Here is a 20,075-nt window from a genome sequence, read left to right on the forward strand (position 1 = left end):
ACCAGGGACCCGGGTTCAACTCCAGCACTGGATCACTGACAGTGTGGAGATTGCACGTTCTCCCCCCCGTATGCGAGGGTTTCCTCCGGGCGCTTCGGCCTCCCTCCACCGACCAATGACCTGCAGGCCAGGTGGATAGGCAATGCCAAATTGCCCCCCAGTGTGGCTGGGTGGGGTTACTGGTTTATGGCCGGAGGGAAAGACTCCACAAGAGGCCAGGCTGGTAGGGTACAACTCTCTTTATGCCACACTGGTCATAACAATCACTCAGGGGCAGCACAGTGGTTAGCATTGCTGCCTCACGGCGCTGAGGCCCAGGTTCAATCCCGGCAATGGGTCACTGTCTGTGTCGAGTTTCCACATTCTTCCCGTGTTTGCGTGGGTTTCACCCCCACAATCCAAAGGTGTGCAGGGTAGGTGGATTGCTCATGCTAAATTGCCTCTTGATTGGAAAAAATGAATTAAAAAAATAACAATCACTGTGGTCACTGCCTGTGTGGAGTTTGCACATTCTCCCCGTGTCAGCATGGGTTTCCTCCGGGTGCTCCGATTTTCTCGCACAGTCCAAAGAGGTGCAGCTCAGGTGGGTTGGCCACGCTAAATTGTCCCTTAGTGTCCAAAAGGTTAGGTTGGGTTACGGGCTAGGTTTGGGGCATGCCTCTAGGAAGGGTGCTCTTTCAGAGGGCTGGTGCAGCCTCGATGGGCCAAATGGCCTCCTCCTGCACTGCATGGATTCTATGATGTCTTGTCCACCACTCATCCCCCAATTAATGCCTTGAAAATCAGGCGTATTGGCCACGCCGTCTCGTTTGCTGTGTGTGGATCCTTCCTGCCTGCAATTTGGCTGCTACATTTGCAAGCAGAAGAACAGTGACTACAGTTAAATATTAATTGGCATGAAGTGTTTTGAGATGTGCCTTTGAGTGCTGCGATCAATAAGATGCGATTGTTCTTTTAATTTTCTGTTTCTTTCCAGGACTTTTCTATTTTTATTTTGGAGTTGCAATATCGATAGCTCTGTGTTTATTTTTTTTAGCAGTATGTGTACGCACGTTTGTGTTTTTTGTGTGTGTGTGGGTGTGATTTGTATGACTTGACTACAAAAGTCTTTAGTTCTGTGAAATGAATCTCAGTGAGGTTATTGAGCAACAGGGGACTAAATCTCCATTAGCCATCTCCTCACCTTTCCCCAACCCGATTTCAGCAGCGAGATTGCTATATTTTATATCTACACCTGTGGAATTATCGATTGCGAAATTCAAAAGGACAGCACAGATTTATACATTCAGTGGGCGAGTTGGAAAATTCAGACAAATGGTGCTCGCCGCACAGCCAGCCTCTCCAGGATGTCCCTGGGGACTTTAAACTACAGGCAATATTTCTGTGGATGTTTTCCCAATCTGCTGCCGTGTTATTCAGCAGAAACCCATGTATCTCAGCACAATGTTATAAATGGTCACTCCCTCCATTTCCTAAGAGAGTCCTCTGATCATGAAGGGAGACGGAGGAAATTTCAGCCTTAAATGGATCTGATTTTCCAGCTGACATGTATCTCTGGTGTCGTTCCAGAACACGCCGACATTAGGGCAACATGGTAGCACAGTGCTTAGCACTGTTGCTTCACAGCGCCAGGGTCCCGGGTTCGATTCCCGGCTTGGGTCACTGGCTGTGCGGGGTCTGCAGGTTCTCTCCATGTCTGCGTGGGTTTCCTCCGGGTGCTCCGGTTATCTCCCACAAGTCCCGAAAGACGTGCTGTTAGGTGAATTGGACATTCTGAATTTTCCCTCCGTGTACTCGAATTGCCTGAGCCCACCCCGTGATGCTCCGTTACCGACTGGCTGAATTCCCAGTGGCCTGGTTCTCTCATGGTCCCACCATCCAGGATCCTCACGTGGCAGCTGTGGACTCAGTCCAGTTGGGGGAGAGCTGATCAGCGGGCATGGGGGGACACCATCCGGGGCTCGGCGCGATGTGGACAGGCGGGGCACTATTTTGCCAGTCCAGGTCTGCTGCTGAGTCGCCATGGAGCACAGCGCGGCCGTTGGAGGCCGCCGCCATACGCATGCGTGGCCTCTGATCGGACGTGTGGGGGCCGTATCGGCAGCTAGAGTTGCGAGCACTGCGACAGCTCTCTGTCAGCCCCCAGCAAAACGGGGAATCTGTGGCCTTTTGGCGCCAGTTTTCCTTGCGTAAAAGACCAAAGCTTTCACGACAGCGTTGAGATTTAGTCTCAAAAACAGAATCCAGCCCCAGGTTTTTAACGTCGGAAATCTGGCGATTTCACCCCTGAGGGGGGTAGCGGAGGTGACCATGCAGAGCACCACCAGACTCTGGCTTCCGTGAAAGAGGGCACCGGAGAGCTCGGGGGGTGCAATGCGGACACAGGTAAGTGGTCGTATTGTGGGGGGTCGTGGGTGGGTGTCGCAGGTTTGGAGGAGGAGGCGCGAGAGGCCAGCTCCACAAAGGGGCAACAGGGTTATTTTTCTCATTCGTTTCTGGGATGTGGATGTTGCTGGCTGTGCCAACATTTATTGCCCATCCCTGAGGTAATTTAAGAGTCAACCACATTGCTGTGGGTCTGAAGTCACATCTAGGCCAGACCAGGTAAGGAGGGCAGATTTCCTTCCCTAAAGGACAGTAGTGAACCAGATGGATTTTTACGATAATCGACAATTGTTTCATGGTCACCAGTGGACTTCATGATGAATGTAAGAAATTGTTATATATTATATTTCATATTTGTGGCAATAATGTTATTAAAAGTCCTGGCTTAAAAAACAAACAGGCTATATGCCTGCTAACCACCCTGCTAACCACCCTCCCACCCGGCTTGCTCACTCTTCCAACTTCTTCCATCGGGCAGGAGATACAGAAGTCTGAGAACACGCACGAACAGACTCAAAGACAGCTTCTTCCCCACTGTCACCAGACTCCTAAATGACCCTCTTATGGACTGACCTCATTAACACTACACCCTGTATGCTTCATCCGATGCCGGTGCTTATGTAGTTACATTGCATATGTTGTGTTGCCCTATTATGTATTTCCTTTTATTTCCTTTTCATGTATTGAATGATCTGTTGAGCTGCTCGCAGAAAAATACTTTTCACTGTACCTCGCTACACGTGACAATAAACAAATCCAATCCAATCCAATCCAATAAAGGTATATAAAAGAGTGAGGTCATCATTCATTCCAACACTTGCTTAGTTACAGGTAAATGGCTAATTGAAGAATATTTTGGATGGTTACCTGGAGTATAGATAATTTATGAAGGATTGTATTTTGTCCTAGCTAAGCAGGTCCTGGAACCGAATGGGATACTCATTTTAAGTTGAACAGCAGTTTCCCATAGTTCTTGAGTATGACAAGGCAGAAGTGTAGTGGATCTGTTCTTAAAAAGTCTCTCTTTAAGAGCAGATAAGCAAGTAAACAGTTTTGTTAGCTTTATTTACAAGTATGCGTGGGCAGTCCTGTAATGGGTTGCTTAATTGGAATTAGTGGCAGGTGTAGATAGTAAGTTAAAGATTTTCCCTTTTATTTCAGAACTGTTTAACTGATAATTGCAAAGCTATTTCTTTGATGTTAATGTGTTAATTCTGTGTTTAAACTTACGTTTGTTTTTCCATAACAGATACCTATTGGTCAGAGTCATGACTCCTTTCTTCACAGTTCTACAAATTAAAAAAAAATGTCTGGTGTCATTGTCTGGTATCTGAACAAAAGTTGAGGTCTGGACTGGTATATTAATTGCATTTACAAATTTCGCCATCTGCCATGGTGGGATTTGAACCTTGGGTCTCTGGAATACTAGTCCTGTGGAAATAACACTGCGCCACTGCCAAACCCCCGCCCCCCCCCCCCCCCCCCCCAAGACACAAAAATCCATCTTCAAAGCAGGCCAATGGGCCTGAGCCCGCCTCGGAAGTGACAAGCCTGGGGGGACGGACCATTCTCCTCACAGACTATTCTCCTCCCCTCACCCCTTAAGTGGTTTGTGTACATGGCTGTATTGTTACTCATGGGCCTGATGCCTTAACCTTTCGTGAGACCTCAGGGCTCAAGAGGATCTCCGAAGTTGATGTCCATCAGCCAGGCTCAGCGAGGAGAAACTGGCGTAGGGTCTTATCAGGTCTTGGAGATTGTAAGGGACTGGAGCTCAGTGTGATGGCTGACAGCAATCGGGACTGTGGTATCGTCATGAATGTAACAACTGCGGGGGTTGAAGAAATATCTAGAGTAGCCACTAGAGGGAGCTACAGTTACAAGTATATAAGGCATTGATAAGAGAATAGTGCAGGAGTTAGCTAGAGACAGATATAAGTAAAGATAGTGTGAGTAAGAGCAGATCATAATTTATATCAGTATAAAGATTAGTTGTAGTGTATATGTTAATAATCAACTTGTATTCTTTTGGAGCACATGCCAAATCCAAATCAGTAGTGTTAATAAGTTTATAGCCTTGTTTAAGTTCAAGCTATTTTGTGCTCTTTGTGAACACTACGCCAACCATCTTGAAATAAGCCACAGGGACCAGCAGAAAGCTGTTTCCGAGGTGGACAATGGTCAGAGCATGGACTGAACCCCTCAATGTTCATTAATTTTCCTCCCATGCAGTTAGTAGAAAGAGATACAGATGGAACCAGTAGAGTTGGCAGTAATCCTTCTCGCCGTGAACAACAACGTCTGGCCCCCTGGAGACAGGAGCAGATCCCTGAGGAGGAATGGGTGACAGGGGCCGTTCAACTGCCATAGGCTATGCCACAGCAAGTGACAGTTCGGAGGCAGCATCATCGGCCCCGAGTTTACAGATGGCGGTTGACGTTCTTGGGAATTGGTGAAACTAGTGTTCGAGGAGACTCCAGATGTCCGGGGACACAGTTGCTCACATTTGGGAGGTTCTCCAAGAGTTGGTGCCACATGGACAGAGACCACGCCCTGCCTGCCACCGTGAAGGTCTCAACCGCCCATAATTTCTATGCCAGTGGTTCCTTTGAGAGCTCCATGAGTGACCTTTGTGACCATCTCACAGGCTTCTGCACATTAGTGCATCAGAGCTGACACAGATGTGCCCCTCCTAAAGCTGCATCACCACATCAATTTTGACCGGGACCAGGCTAGCCTGGATGCTAGAGCCAAGGTGCTCGCCCAGATGGTTAGCTTCCCCCAGGCAGGGAGGCATTGATCTCACGCACGTGGCCCTCAGTTCCCCATCATGTCCACGTTAGGTGTGATACATGACAGACGTATTCACATGCTTACATAAGTGCCCGCAATGTACAAATGGCTAACAATACCTGTTATGCCCTGTTGTCTGACATGACCTTGGCAGATGTCCTCTGGATGGTCAAGACCTGGAGGGTCCTGGCCTGCTTGCGGGCTGCATGAGTGTGGTGGTACCACTCTCCTTGGTGTGCAGGGCTGGAGCTGTGTCATTCTTAAGAAGAGGGGAGTCACATGGGCTGGACAAGCCCCAGGATGTCCTCATTGAAAGGCCCTTGGCTATGCTCCCCATGGATGCTTGGGGGCCCCTGGGTTCCTGCTTGGGATAGATGTGCAGCTGGAGTGAGATCCAAATGCCCTGCCATTGACTGGTCCTTGCATTTGTGGGTGTCCATAAGGGCCTGAACCATGTAGTCAATGCCTTGAACCATGGAGTTCATGGTTTGAACCATGCAGGGATCATCCCCCACCATGAAGGACCTGCACCAAGTTTTCCACGGCGGCTGCCACCCCCACAGTGTTGGCCTGGTTGCCATGGAGCGACGGCACCATCTCCTCGGCGATAAGCCATTGGGACTCCTCCTGTCAACCTTGCAACCCAAGGAGCGTGTAGGACATCTCTTCCTGATGTTGCCGACTCTGCCTTTGTAGCTGCAGCAGCTAAGGGATGACCGAGTCCAGAGACACGGCATCTGACAGGGTCTCAGCAGAGTCCTGGCCTCCAGCTGCTGTGAACCATCAGAGGCGAGGTGCCCACCAATGAGTGACCCAGAAGCCTCTATGTTACCAACTCCCACTAAGGTGTGAGCATCTATGCTGTTGGAGGGTGCGGGAGACAGGCGTTAATGCCTCTTCTATTGGAATGTCTCAAATGTCATCGGAGTTGTTCTCCTGGCCTTCCCCCAATGCCCAAGTGGGGTAGGTGGCCTTGCTGGAGGATCTTTGCCGTGCTTGAGGGTACAGGAAGTCCCGCCTCTCCTCCACCCCATCCAGCGTTCTGTTCAGTGCCCCCTCAGAGAACCTCAGGGGAGACAGCCCAGCAGTCGTCCTCCTGACTGGATTGGAACAAGTGCTGGGGTGGCATTTAAATTCTGCCTCCCCTGATTGAACTGCTCAACTGCTGGTGGGGCGGACAAATCAGAGTCAACCCCCCCCCCCACCGACAGATGCAGCGTGAGCCTGTGCAACATTTTGGGCTGAATTTTCCCATAATTTGTCAGAGAGTCAGTTTTATGAGGGCCACAAAGAATCCAACACAAGTTGTAGAATAGAAAGAAATAACATTTATTTACAATAATATATATACATACACAACAGCAGCAGTAACTCCCTTGCTGCTCATGCCTCTCTAGCTGGTTCCAAACTGGCCAGCTCTATTCATGCAGGGACCTGCTAATGATTTCTCCGCCCCCGCCCCCTCATTGGAGAAGCTCATACTCCCTAAGGATTGTGGGATTGCCATTAGTCCCCAGCTAGTGGTAAGCAGGCAGGTTATAACAGTCAGGTTCCGACTGAAACCCGGCATGTATCTCGCCAGATGCACAGCGGAGTTTTCAGAACAAATAGTCTGACACTTTGAGCGAAAGAGATTTAGGGCCATTGTTTATGTCACTGTGTTGGGGTGGGTCTTGCTATCGCCGACAAGGGGCTGGTTTAGCACACTGGGCTAAATCGCTGGCTTTTAAATCAGACCAAGGCAGGCCAGCAGCACGGTTCGATTCCCATACCAGCCTCCCCGAACAGGCGCCGGAATGTGGTGACTAGGGGCTTTTCACAGTAACTTCATTTGAAGCCTACTTGTGACAATAAGCGATTTTCGTTTCATTTCAAGGCCAGCTCCACAGAGATCGGGGTGCCACCTTTAATGGGCATCCCAATTTGAACTAAAAATTAACTCCCTACAGCAACTGCCCTCCAAGGATATGGAGGACACCTCCCCCCCCCCCCCCCCCCCCAAGTATTGGGGGCTCTCCCCTCCCTCCAACACTCCGCAAGCATCGGGGCTCCACCCCAGAAAACATAATGGGGATTCCTTCCCCAGTGGAGCTCCCTAGAGGGTCCGCCGGTAACACTACCCTCCTGGCACAGTTTTGTACTGCCAGGGCATTGCCAATCTGTGCCATGGGACAGTGCCAAACTGTGCCAAAGGCCACAGCCAACCTGTACCAGGAGGCATTGCAGGGGGCAGTGGCAGGGCACTGCTTGGGCATGTCCCTCTCTCACCCCTGCGGTGCGGTGGGGGCAATTCCCGGGGTGGGGGGGAATTTCCTCGACTGATTTACACTCTTATATAGCTGTTCTAAACCTCGCCAACATTATGACACTGAGGCCATTAAGTGAGGGGGATCACGTGGTAGAGGCTTCGTTAATTATATTAACATTTATTTAAATGTATTACAATGAGGTTCTCTCCCATTGTGGACGGGAACCTCATTACATCACCAGCAAGAGGCGGTGAAATCCAGGAAACAAGATCTCGCCTGCGAGATTCGCGTGTCCCGATGCTGGTGGGAATTTGCACCCACATTGTTGTTCTCACTTACTCTCGCTTGGCTATTGGGCCAAGCTGAGAAATCAGTTTTATTTTGGCTTTATCCAGGGCTAGGGAAAAGAGGGAGAGAATAGGATTTGTTTTGTTTTGATGCAGAACTAGGGACAAAAGGAAAGCAGTGATTTTTAACTTGGTCTGATGCACGTTTGAGGGAGAGAGTACGGCAGAGGGATTAGATTTTGGACTGAGGCAGGGTTGTGGGAGAGAGTAGGGCAGAGGGATTAGTTTTTGGACTGAGGCAGGGTTGTGGGAGAGAGTAGGGCGGAGGGATTCGTTTTGGATTAATCGAGAAGAGTGGCAGAACAGATGCAATGAGGTAGAATTGGAACACGCTGCACTCAAGATTTTTTCAGGCAAAGCACAAGTCTTGAAAGTTCCAATTCGGCGCGCAATGTGTTTGCGCATTCATTCTGCGCCATTTTGTTGAGGGAGCCCTATCTTTGCCCATGTGTTGGGCCAATGAATGTGCAGACCAGAAGTCGAACCTATTTCACACCTATACCCAAAATTAGTTGAAACCTAATGGCAGTGTGCAGTATGATGGCTGTGGCTGAAATTTTAGTTCTTAAAGGGAGCGTTGGAGGCCACTACTGAAAAGTTATGTAAAAGAATTACTGGTCCGACTACCCAGCCTCCCTAGCCTGGGTCCAATGACCCTTCACTCCCAGACTGAGGCCCGAGGCCCAATTGTCGAATCTTTTATGAGCCAGGCCCATCTGTCCATGATGACGCTCAGTTGCCTATCCCTCCAGGCCTCAGGCCCATGGTTCACTCTCCAATCACTCCTCACTTCCTTGAGGGCTCTTGTGACGCCAGTGGGGCATGTGAATGAAGTTAATCCCATTCTGTAAAAGTTATTTGACCAGAATGTTTTACTGAATGAGATTGGATCAGAGGTTCAGCTTTGGGAGCCCTTTTCTCTCTTTTAATCGTGTTGTACAGTGCCAAAGAATTAGCGCTTAATAACCTGCAGTCATCGCTGAGATTCCTTGTGTGACCTTTACATAGTTTGGGAAATGTCTTGCATTTATTTTCACCTGGGCAGAGGAATTTGAAATAATCTTTAATAGGTTATGCATTAAAGGGTCATATATAGATCTTCAGTGCCTTTGCCTCCCGCTCTTGGGCGCACCAATTAAAGCTCATCTCATTCTGCCTATTTTCAGAGATGTGTTCTGCACAGCCCACTGCAACACCAGTGCAACAACGCTTGGCAGTTATTCCCTTTTATCCCGACTTCTGGGAGAGGCTCGCTGTTACTGAAGGGCAACTTTCTTTCTGTAGCAGTTCACCAAACATTTGAAGCAGCTCATGTTCTCCTGACGTTGCTATCGTCTCTTGCCCTTTGAACCACTGAGAAGTCAATGTTCAGGCAAGATCAGCAGGGAATCCGCTGGGGTCTTTGCAGTACCTTTGCGTAGCTGTTAAATGCTGGAACTACTGATCGCTTTGAAGATAAAGAGTGATTTCTTCCTTCAATAACTGGTGGTTAAAGCCTACATTTAATGATGAGCACGATTTAATGGCCTCGTTGCTCCTGACTTGGTGATGGGTCGAATGCGTTGAATCTTGAGAGAGGCCTCTTGCTGGATTTGTGGCGCTCAATACGCCTCACGAGACTAAACCAAGTCTCGCGAGACGTCAGGATCTGGATCGCGCTTTCACTGGGCGAGATCCAGATTAACATATTTATGTAAGTCATTGGGCTCATTTAAATATGTCTGCGGTGTGTTCTCCTGGGGCCTGGGAACTAACGTCCTCACCTGGAACACTTTGCCACGGCGCCATTTAGCACTGGACCAGACAAACGTAGACCAGGCGTAATGGCACCTGGGGGTCTCCCAGGCCATTGTAGATCCCTGGGCAGGTGAGCTCTGGGCAAGGTGGGACCCTTGCACTCTTGCTGACACCCCTGTACCTTGGCATTGCCAGGCTGGCAGGGGTACTGCCATGGTGCCAGGTTGGCAGTTTCTAGGTGCCCCGGGTCTAGTTTCCCATGCCAAGGATTGGACCTGGAGATGCCTTGCTCTTTAGAAGTGGGGTGAAGGGGGGGGGGGGGCTGCTCGCGAAACCCGTAAGAGGTATGTTGGCTGCAGTGGGTGGGGGTTGGAGCAGAGGTTCAGCTTTGGGAGCCCTTTTCTCCCTTTTAATCGTGTTGTACAGTGCCAAAGAATTAGCGCTCAATAACCTTCAGTCATTGCTGAGATTCCTTGTGTGACCTTTACATAGTTTGGGAAATGTCTTGCCTTTATTTTCACATGGGCAGAGGAATTTGAAATAATCTTTAATCGGTTATGCATTAAAAGGTCATCTATGGATGACCGCTGTCCGGAGGCCACGGTTGGGTGGCTGGGGTCGGGGGAGGGGGGGGGGGGGGCAAAAGATCATGCCAGCATTTAAAGATGGCGCCCCGATCTGTGAATATTCTTCCTGTACTGGTGAGCTGAGCTGGTCAGTACAGGAAATTATGTAAGTGGAGTCTCGGCAAAGCTTTCCTCGCCCAGGCCAAAAAACATGGCAAAAGCTCTGGTAAACAGTGGTGTGGTTCCCAGGGCTGCAGGCACCCCGCGAAACATGCCCAAAATATGATACTGTTTCTGTCCCATTAAATCACGAGCGATTGAGATCGAGACAGAGCCATAAAGGAGTGAAAAAGTTAAATGATGAACGCAGGTTAGATAGAGCAGATATGTATCCCTCTGAGCAAGAAACTTCAGAGAGTCGTGTACACCGCCCAGTCCATCACACGAACCTGCCTCCCATCCATTGGCTCCATCTACACCTCCCACTGCCTGGGGAAAGCGGGCAGCATAATCAAAGACCCTTCCCACCCGGCTTACTCACTCTTCCAACTTCTTCCATCGGGCAGGAGATACAAAAGTCTGAGAACACGCACGAACAGACTCAAAAACAGCTTCTTCCCCACTGTCACCAGACTCCTAAACGACCCACTTATGGACTGACCTCATTAACACTACACCCTGTATGCTTCATCCGATGCCGGTGCTTATGTAGTTACATTGTATATGTTGCGTTGACCTATTATGTATTTTCTTTTATTTCCTTTTCTTTTCATCTACTTAATGATGTGTTGAGCTGCTCGCAGAAAAATACTTTTCACTGTACTTCGGCACACGTGACAATAAACAAATCCAATCCAATCCATAAAAGATTAAGGGGTGATCTAATTGCAGTGTTTAAGATGATTGGAGGATTTGGCAGAGTAAATGGATGAAAGTGAGACCTCTGTGGGGCTGCGAGTCCAGATAAAGGAGACATAAACCTCAGAGTTAGGCCATTCAGAGTTGATACCTTGTGCGACATTCCATCACGCAAATCCAATGGTGGAAATCTGAACCCCTCTCCCGCAAAATCTATCCAAGACTTGCATCAAAATTTTATCATTCCTGATGGTGGATTCTGAGGTGGGAGCACGGGAGGGGGGGTGGGGTTGTAAAATTGCATTCGTGGGATAACCCCGCCTCCCCCCAGGATCTGTCTGCCCCAACCCAGACACTATTACCCTGCCCAGCTTCAATTTGTAGGCTGGCGGGTAAGGGTCAGAGAAGGATGAGAAACCAAGAATTGGATGAATCTGCATCTCGGGCTGCAAGCCTCAACCTGAAATCCCCATCAGATTTGGGATGCCATCGCCTCCGGGAACTGAGAGCTCTGGTTCTCCCTCCCACCCGGCCTAACCCCTGACGCCAAGATCGCAGCCCCCCCCCCCCCCCCCACAAACCCCCAACCTCCCAGAGCATCCTCTACCCTCCGGCCCCCGGGACGCCTGAACGTACCTCAAGTACAGTCCCGGGACTTAGTTCCAGGCAAAGACCTCATAATTTGTATCTGATGGAGTATAAAATAGGAAGGTCTTGCTACAACTGCAGAGGATATTGGTGAGACCATATCTGGAGTAGGTCTTTTGACCTGGGAGAATGGATGCACTGGAGGCAGCTCGGAGAATGTTTACACAGTAGATTCCTGGGACGAAAGGACTGTCTTGCGAGGAAAGGTTGACCAGTTGAGTCCATGTTCATTGGAGTTTAAAAGAATGGGGAGGTGAAACGTATGGGATTCTGAGGGAGCTTGACAGGGTAGACACTGAGAGAATATTTCCTCTCGTGGAGGGATCCAGGACCCCAAGGTGTATATTTTGGAACGGGGGGGACTCCCATTTAAGACGGAGGGGCAGTTTCTTTCCTTAGTGGGTTATGAATCTTTGGGCTTCCCTACTGTAGAGAATAGTGGAGGCTGACCTCCCATTCCGGGTTGGATTCTCCATTTTGGAGACTAGGTCCCCACCCAGGCGTGAAAACGGTGGGCTTTTACGCCAGGAAAACTGGCGTCAAAAGGCCACCGATTCCCCATATTTCTGGAGGCTAGCAGGGAGCCAGTGTAGAGCTCCCAGCTCTAGCTGCCGATATGGCCCCCAGCACTTCCGATTCAGAGGCTGTGCATGCGCACGGCGGCAGCCTGCAGTGGCTGCGCCGTGCTCCATGGCGGACTCAGCCCGCGGAGCTGGACCACCAAAGTAGTGCCCCCATCAGCGGCGCGCGCGCTCCGGACCGCCCGGCAACAGAGCCCCCAGCCCCGAACGAAGCCCCCCCCCCCTGCCCGCCGATCGGCCCTCCCCCGACTGTGGCGGCCCCGGACTGAGTCCGCAGCCGCTACGGGAGCTTCCTGAACGGTGTGAGCACACGTAACCTACGCCGTCGGGAATTCAGGGATGGAGAATCGTGGGGTTGTCCTCAGGCAATGGCCTGAGGCGGTGGATAATCGGCGCGGCGTACTCCTAGAGTACGCCGCGTTTCAGGGGACAGAGAATTCAGAAACCGGTGCCGTTCCCGATTTTGGCGCCAAAACGGATTCTCTGCCCTGAAGCCGAATGCAAAATTGCCTACTCTGGCTCTTATTTCTCAAGTTCGTATGTAGAAGGTGGTGGTGAGCAACCTCCTTGAACCACTACAGTCCGTGTGGCATATCGGCAACCACGGTACGATCAGGGAGGGGGTTTGTGGATTTTGACTAGGAACGACAATCTGGTTCCAAGTCAGGATGGTGTGTGTCCAGTTTTGGATGCTGGTGAGGGGGTTAGTCCTTCAGAGGAGTGCAGTCAGAGCTATGTTTGTGGTACCACGGACAGCTCAGCGGTACATAAAGAGGGGAAGAATAGTAGAGATGCAGGATTCGTTAGTCTGGGCAACAGAAACGTGTTTATGTGGCCATAGACATGACTCCAGGGCGATATGTTGCTTCCCTGATGCCACAGTCAAGGACGTTACAAAGTGGCTGCAAGACATTCTTCTGGGGGAGACAAAACAGCCAGAAGGCCTGGTTCAGTTGGTACCAATGACTAAGGTAGGAAGGGTGAATATGATCCTGAAAGCAAATTTTCAGGTGGTAGGAAGGAGATTGCAAAGCAAGATCTCTAAAGCAGTAATCTCAGGATTACTCTGAGCCCCACAAGAAATTACACACTCCGGTGCCTGTTCGGGTACACTGAGGGAAAATTCAGAATGCCCAAGCACCTACCAAGCATGTCTTTCGGGACAAGTGGGAGGAACGCGGAGCACCCGGAGGAGACCCACGCAGATACGGGGTGAACGAGCAGACTCCAGGAGGGAGGGCATCAGATTTCTGAGGCATTGGGACTGGTTCTGGGGCAGGTGGGACCTGTACAAGATGGACATGCTGAATTTTAGCAGGACTGAGACTAGCATAATAATAATCATTATTGTCACAATTAGGTTTCAATGAAGTTACTGTGAAAAGCCCCTCATCGCCACATTCCCGCGCCTGTTCGGGGACATCCTCAGAGGCAGATTTGCTAATGCTGTCAGGGAGGGTTTAAACTAGATTGGGAAGGGGGATGGGAACCTGGAAGGGAGCTCCGATTCGAGGGACGCAAAACTGGTAAAAGTAAGGAGAAAAGTAGAACTCAAAAAAATAAATACAGACAAAGCATAGGTAAGCATCAAATAGATCAGAATCGAGAAAAATGTTAAAGAAGAATTAAAGACATTCTACCTGCATGTAGCATTCGCAACAAGGTTGATAAACTGAATGTATAAATTGGGATAAACGGGTATGATTTAATTGCCAATACGGAGACATGGTTACAAGGTGACCAAGATTGTGAACTGAGTATCCATGGATATTCGGCATTTAGGAGGAATAGGCAGAAAGAAAAAGGAGGTAGGATAGCTCTCTTAATAAAGGTCCAAAACAATACATTAATGAGAGAGGATATTAGATCAAAGCATCAAGTTGTAAAATTAGTTTGGGTGGAGCTAAGAAACAACGACCAAGATTCTCCTGGTCTGCCCATGAAAATTGGGATTTCATAGAATCATGGAATCCCTACAGTGCAGAAGGAGGTAATTCGGCCCATCAAGTCTGCACCGACCCTCTGAAAGAGCACCCGGCCTCAGCCCACTCCCCCACCCTATTCCCGTAACCCCAACTAACCTTTGGACACTAAGAGGTGATTTGTGATTGGGCGGAGAATAGCGTGTCATCCCAAAATCGGGATTGATACCAGGCATCCGCCCCATCGTTAATCTCTGGTCCCGCCCTGCTGTCCATAACAGGCTTCCTGCTCAGAGCAGGCGGGAACCCTATTATTATGCAAAGCTCACTTTTTTTTTTAACATGTAATTAACAGGCTCACAGCCATATTCAAAGCCCTCCCGCGATGCTCCCACCTCCTCATGCGTGGGTTGCACCTGGGCGAGCTTTGTTGCAGGCTCTGAGAAATGTGGACCTGGAATGTTGGACCCTGAGGCTGGTCAAGGAGGCAAGTCCAATGCCCATGGGCCGCACTACCACTGTCAGGCTGCAGAGGGAAATTCCTCCAAGGGTCCTGGAGGTTGGGTGGGGAAATGGGTTGACACCGAGACTTTTCCCCAGGATGGGGATCACATGGCTGGACTGCCCCTTCCGGCCTTGGGCAAACTGAAGATCACTCTTGGCGTGATGATTTCAAGCAGTTCTCTGATCAAAATCTCGTGCACTGTGGAACTGTGGAAACTTTGAAGTGGCCAGTTCACTTTAATCTCCAAGCCCTCTGGGCTCTTGGAAGGCTATTAAATCACAGCAGCACTCCATTCTGCAGAAGGGATTCCCCTTTCTCTCTCTCAGAAACTGCAGGTGTGAGAAGATGCCTTTGAAATCTGGCGTCCTCACCTGGTCTGGCCTATATGTGACTCCAGACCCTCAGTGGTGTGTATGACTCTGTAATGGCCTAGTCAGCATTTAGCTAAGTGCTGGCTGAGCCCCGAATCCAATACATTTTTAAAATTCTGCTGATAGGATTAGGCGGAGAGAGGTGCAAGTGGTTTGTCTAAAGTTCATACCATATTATGGAAAGGAAAAAACAAATAACCTTCAGCCAACAGAGAGAGAGAGGGATAAAGCTGCTAAACTGCTCTGATTTCACCCTTCTCCTGAATGTGCCTCTACATACCAACAGGGACACCACTCCAAAATTATTCATCTTCTGTGAAGGGCTTTGAGGTGAATCATACAAAAGCAAATCTGCCTTTTATCTCCCTGTAAGGTTGTCAAGGACTCTCGAGCCTTTTGTTTGGAGAATGGCTTGCATCGGGGAACAAAGAAAAGATAGAAAATGAGGGGGGGAGAAGTCAGTCAACTCGGTGGAAGTTTTATACAATTTTAAACGGTTGGTAGAGTTCGTAATCGTGTTTCGAAATGGTCATGCATCACCTCCTTAAAAAGCATTACTCTCCTAAATACAATCAGGAGACTGAAGAAAGCTCTATCTACATTAAGACGGATGAGAAAATAGGAGCAGCTTTTATAATTTAGTGGCAAGCACACAGATCCTTTATCTCTCGCCAAACTGTTTTCACATTGCTCAAATGTTTCCCAACATTATCTGAGACATATGTGTACCGATAGAATGAAAATGTGAATTAGTGTGAAGTAGATAAAAGGAACACAATGCAAATTATCACATCCTCGACATAAATGCCTTACTGTCACACAATCTTAGGCGTTTGGCACTGGTCCATGTTAGTTGTGTCTCATTTGATAACACTCGGATCAACAGCTTGTCGGCCCACTACAGTGACTTGAACTCAAATATTAAACCTGGTACTTCCCAGTGCAGTACTGAGGGAGGTGCTGCGCTGTCGAAGGTGCTGCCTTTCAGGTGAGTTGTTCAACTGAGGGTCCTGCCTGTCTCCTCAGGTAGGCCTAAGGCAAATATTTATCATTCAAGCTGACAACACAAAAAAACAGACCACATTTCCGTTCATGAGAGCTTGCTGTATGAAAATTGACCTTCGTATTTCCTAGACTTAGAACAGCAACTGTACTTCCAAAGTATGGCATTGTCTATTATAAAGCACTTAGCGCACCCTGAGATCATGGGCGCGATTCTCCCAGCCCCGCCCCAGGCCGGAGAATCGCCGCAACCGCACCATGCGCCCTGACGCCGGCGCGCGATTCTCCGGCCCAGATGGGCCGAGCGGCCACACCGAAACGGCAGAGTCCCACCGGCGCCGTTCACCCCTGGTCGCTGCTGGCGGGAACTCTGCGCCCAGGGTCGGGGGGCTGCCTGTGGGGCGGGGGAAAGCGCTACTTCACCGAGGGGGGGCCTCCGATGGGGTCTGGCCTGCGATCGGGGCTCACCGATCGGCGGGCCGGCCTCTCCCCCCTGGGCTTAATTTGTTGCGCGTCCGGCCCCAGAACCCCCGCGCCATGTTGCGTCGGGGCCGGAGCGTTCCGTGGGTCTACCGCAGATGCGTCGGTTGGCGCTTCGCCACTGTGTGTGTGCGGGTTGGAGCCACCCCCAGGATGTAAGGCTGGAGCAGCATAAACCGCTCCAGCGCCGTGCTGGCCCCCTGTGGGGGCCAGAATCCCTACTGCCCGCACCCGTTTCACGCCGTCGTGAAACGCGACGACGTTCACGATGGCGCGGACACTTAGTCCCATGACAGGAGCTAGACAAATGCAAGTGTGTATTTTTCCATTCACGTGTTTGAAAATGACAGTTCATGTGTTAGGTGTCTGCCTGGTCAGCTTAAAAATGGGTCCCAAGAACGTACTCGATGGACCGAATGACCTCCTTCTGCACTGTTAGGATTGTATGGATTTAAGGTCAACAGATCTGCAGATATGCTGCAGGAGTGTCCTCTGTTTGATTGGTATGCTTTATGCCCATTTAGTGCCGAAAGAACTGGTTGCAGCATGCACCGGGTTCCAACCCAATTTGTCGTCAGGGAAGACAGGAGTGTTCGGAGAATAATGCAAAGAAAAAGCTCAACACTTGATAGCAAGTATGGTGCGGGTTGGCATATGGTGTGCTCATCATCCCATTTCAAAACAACGAGAGATTAAAAATGCTCCAGAGAAGAGTAGTCAGGATTGTTCAAGGCAATGGAAATCTGTAAATCTGGAACTCTCTACTGATGCTCGATCAATAACTCCTGAGACGGGATTGGAGACAATTGGAGGCTTTATTGGACTAGATGTTTCCCCCAGCAGCGCAGGTACAGAATGCAGCTGCTGGGGAGACACGGGATCTTATACTCCGTCTTACTGGGCGGAACCAGCAGGCAGGCTTCACCAATGAAAATAGCAGTCTCAGGTACCTCCCACACCAATGGTCTTACTCAGGGTACCGTAATACCCCTAATACCGACTACCACATCTACCCCTCTCAAAAAAACTGTGAAGACTGGGGTCAACTGACAATTTCAAAATAAATAAATAATAATCTTTTTTGTCACCAGTAGGCTTACATTAACACTGCAATGAAGTTACTGTGAAAAGCCCCTAGTCGCCACATTCCAGCGCCTGTTCGGGTACACAGAGGGAGAATTCAGAATATCCAATTCACCTAACAAGCACGTCTTTCGGGACTTGTGGGAGGAAACCGGAGCACCCGGAGGAAACCCACATGTAGGAAGTCTGGCCGACAAGTGACTCCAGATCCTCAGTGGCGTGGTTGACTCTTAAATGGTCTAGTCAGCATTCAGCTAAGTGCTGGCTGAGCCCCTGATCGAATGAATTTTTAAAAACTGCTGATAGGATTAGACAGAGAGAGGTGCAAATGGAGAGAAGGTGCAGACTCCGCAGACAGTGACCCAAGCCGGGAATCGAACCTGGGACCCTGGACCAGTGCTAATCCATGTCCTACCGTGCCATCCTGAGATTGACAGGTTTTATTAGGCAAGTGTATTCAGGTTTACTGAAGCACTTCCTGCCTTTTGTCAGCCTAAGCAACAATCTTTAACACCCAGGGCCAAACATTCATCGTGGGAATCAGGAATCGAGAATTTTCCCTATTTCATGATCCACCTCTGACCCGGACATGCCAGAACGCACGAGTACCATCTGCTGGAGGACAAGATTTTCTGGTTTAAATGTCTGCCTTCGTTCCCAGGGACATCAGCCACGTTCTTCAGATCAGCATAAAGACACCCTCACCTCAACCCCTCTATCCATTTCACCACTATTCACCATCCTATGCCCCTCACCCCTATCCCTTCACCATCCCAACCCATTCACCCAATATCCATTTTTATAAACAGAACTCACAAGCCCGATAATAATATTTGAAAGTCATTGAAAAACTTCTCAGCCTGGGAAAATAAACACACATTGCTTGAATAGACACTTGTAAAGAAAATTCACTTCAGAAGCTCATAAATCTGTCAAAGTTAACAAACTCACATTTCATAAGTCCGTGATGTAAAAAGAAACTCTGCAGTACAGAACCCATTAGTGTTTTTGACAAAAATACAGGCACACACGAAAAAAAATCTGCAAAAAAATTACTTCCCTCAACTGTGGAATTCAAACTATTAGCCTTTCAATATTGCACAATCTATTCTTATGTACCTGAAGACGTTTCCGCTTTTACAATGCTATTCTTTTATTTGTCAGAAGTTGCCAGAAGTATCAACCTGGCAACCACATAATATAGTGGTCACTGACCTTTTCTAATTATAGCATTTGTCACCACTCACCTTACTGAAAACAGATATAACTCAGGCTTCAGAATTTCACAACAAATTTTAAAGGGGAACCCCATTTTTACTCATATTTTATATCCTTCCTGACTCCAATCCATGGTTTCTGCTGCCACTTGGCAGATAGGATTCAGAAAGGCAACAGCAATTTGGCTGACACACTGTAAACTGTAGCAATTCTGAACTTTGGGAATGGTACCATTAAGGTGCAAACAACAGCACAAGGGGTTCCTGACCCAGCCCCGGTCCTGTTCTGCTGGAAATGGAGGTGGCATTTCTGCCATCACTGATCAGTGGACCTGTTTTGTCATTTTCCCGACCACATTGCTCCAAAGAGACTGGATTCTCCGATTCTGGGGCTATGTCACCATGGCGGCGTGGGAACGTTGGCATTTTACGACAGACAAAATGGCGTAAATGGCCACCGATCCTCCGTTTGGCTGGGGCCTCGCATGCCGGCAGTGTAGAGCACCTGGCTCTAGCTGTCAATACGGTCCGGAGAATTGCCGGATCCGTGGTCGCACATGCGCACGGTGGCGGTCCACAAAATAGTCCCCCTCCTCGGCCGGCTCGCACGCCCCAGACCACACCCCGCAGTGCCCCCAGCCCCTGATAAAGCCCCCCCCCTGCCCACGGATCATCCCTCCCTCAACTGTGGCGGTGCTGGACCGAGTCCGCAGCTACCACACCGAGTTCCCGGCGGATGAGGCCACACACGACCGACGGCGTTGGGAAGTCGGCCGGTTTGAGGGCGGAGCATCGGGGGCGGGCTTCAGCCAATGTCCTGAGGCCGTCAATACGAGGCGCGGCGTACTCTCCTGGTATGCTGCCTTGGAGGAGGCGGAGCATCGCAAAATCGACGGCGCCGCCGATCTAGTTGGGAATTTTCAATCTCCAGCCGATCGCCGAACACGTTTCACCGTCGGCGACCGGAGAATCCAGCCCACAGTTTTCAATCTAGAATTGTTTTCAGTGCTGTTCCAAACACCATTCCCTATACTGAATCCAATCTTCTCCTGGCAATAGTCTGTGATTGAACAAATCTGTTTACAACCTTCTCGCCACATTTGACCCAGAAATGATATATCGCCCTCATATTTGTGAATCACGAAGATTGTCTCATTCACGAAACAGACAGGTCTACAATATACTGCTGGCACCAAAACTAAATCATTGCATCCTTTCCTTGAATATGTGCAATATCCGGAAAAATATGTTTGTATAGATCTAGCAATTGAACAACATATTGGGAGGGCCCTTCCTGTTTATTCCCTTATTTCCTATTTATTTTAGTTTTT

This window comes from Scyliorhinus torazame, chromosome 15, assembly GCF_047496885.1.
Source record: "Scyliorhinus torazame isolate Kashiwa2021f chromosome 15, sScyTor2.1, whole genome shotgun sequence".
Taxonomy (NCBI): domain Eukaryota; kingdom Metazoa; phylum Chordata; class Chondrichthyes; order Carcharhiniformes; family Scyliorhinidae; genus Scyliorhinus; species Scyliorhinus torazame.